This window comes from Rhagoletis pomonella, unplaced genomic scaffold (assembly GCF_013731165.1).
Source record: "Rhagoletis pomonella isolate Grant_MI unplaced genomic scaffold, Rhpom_1.0 Rhpom_scaffold_00005, whole genome shotgun sequence".
Classification (NCBI taxonomy): Eukaryota; Metazoa; Arthropoda; class Insecta; order Diptera; family Tephritidae; genus Rhagoletis; species Rhagoletis pomonella.
The window spans coordinates 82259484-82261188 of record NW_023458559.1 but is presented as its reverse complement, the minus strand read 5'-3'; the positions used below and the strand labels follow the sequence as shown (position 1 = coordinate 82261188).

Below are 1705 nucleotides of genomic sequence, written 5' to 3'. Positions count from 1 at the left end.
ATTTTCTACTTTTTAGTCCATTTATAAAAGCGTTGTATATTAAAAAGGTTTTTTTATGTTATTTATTTAATCTTAATCCGTTTTGTCATCTGAGGTGATTTTGTTTTCAAAGACTTCTTTGAGAAACCATTTTTATTCATAAAAACTCAATTTTTTTAGGAATTTTCAAATCGGTCCAGCTCACGTAAATCTTAATATTTTACCGAAATATTTTGGTGCACGTCATCAAATATAATACATTTTGTAATCCCGACGGAAAACCCGCAACTTCTTTAGGTGATGCAGTCTAATGTGCATGTTGATAAATACATTTCAACATTGACTGTATTTTTATTGAAACCTAAATTTTATAAACATATTTACATACATATCTACTAGTACTTATGTTCATAATTGATAATCATTATTATTGTTAATACATATGTATGTATGGATATTCTTAATGATGGTAAAATATAGCATGGAAAACAAGAATTATCTAAACATGTACATACAAAATAATAGGAGTGCGTTATTTTGGTCAGTTTTTGCTATTTTTCTTTTGTTTATTTAATGTTTATTATTTTTATACAAAAGTCAAGCTGGGTATACAACAAACAACGAATAAATTCAGATTTCAACCTTTGTACAAAAATTATTAAAATTCTGTAAATTTTCACCAAAATATCAAACTTTTTAATCAGAATCTTCAGAGAAAATTCTGGTATGCAGTTTTATAGCCCATTCAATTCTAGTCTGAAGAAGTGCAAGTTTCAAGCTGCTAAAAAATTCCGTTGATTTTTGGCAATTTTTTTTGCTGGCACTGTCCCCATATAAAAGAAAATTGTCGAACATACTTTGTATGGAAAAAACGTGAAACACCTTCAACCGAAAAAATTCTCAAAAATCAACGGAATTTTTTAGCAGCTTGAAACTTGCACTTCTTCATACTAGAATTGAATGGGCTACAAAACTGCATACCAACATATTTTCTAAAGATTCTGGTTAAATAGTTTGAAATTTTGGTGAAAATTTGCAGAATTTTTATAATTTTTGTACAAACTTGAAAATGTAAATTTATATGGTGTTTGTTGTATTACCAGCTAGGCTTTTACAAAAAAATACGAAACATTAAATAAAGTAAAGACAAATAGCCAAAACAGGTTAAAATATCCCACTCCTATTATTTTGTGGACAACTGTACATACATATGTAGGGATGTCTACATCTTGCATAGTACTTAAAATGGCGATTTTTTATATTAACCACTTGATACTTTTACTGGTGTAATCTAAATCACGCAAACAATGAGTTAGCAACGTTCGAGTGTTCCTTAAACGAACATATATGTACTTAGATATGTATATGTACATACATATGTATTTAGTATGTACTACATACATTAGTACATATTCAAAGTCGCATTAAAGTTGAAAGTTAGTTGAGTTAAAAAGTTGGTTATAAAAATTATTTGTAAGATGTATGAAAATTGTTGATTATGATGGATGCTAATTTTTATTTCACATTAGTGGTATTCCCGTTAAGGGTTTTTAAATTACCTAAAGCTTAAATTTACACCTTAACTTGTGCTGTTATATGACCGGAAGTGATACAAGTTTTGTATGAAAGGGTTTTCGTGGTTCTTACGCATTTATATTTATTAATCTTAAAAAAAACAGTTTAAAATTGTCATTCAATTATTGCACGTAAATTCATACTCATTGGT

The 1705-nt window shown here is 27.8% G+C and overlaps 1 protein-coding gene across 1 annotated transcript in view; it reads left to right on the top strand.

The window, feature by feature from the left end:
• LOC118739703 (aldo-keto reductase family 1 member B1-like) overlaps positions 1–1705 on the top strand; it is a gene marked incomplete in the record, with an annotated part of 10273 nt that overhangs the window by 6754 nt on the left and 1814 nt on the right.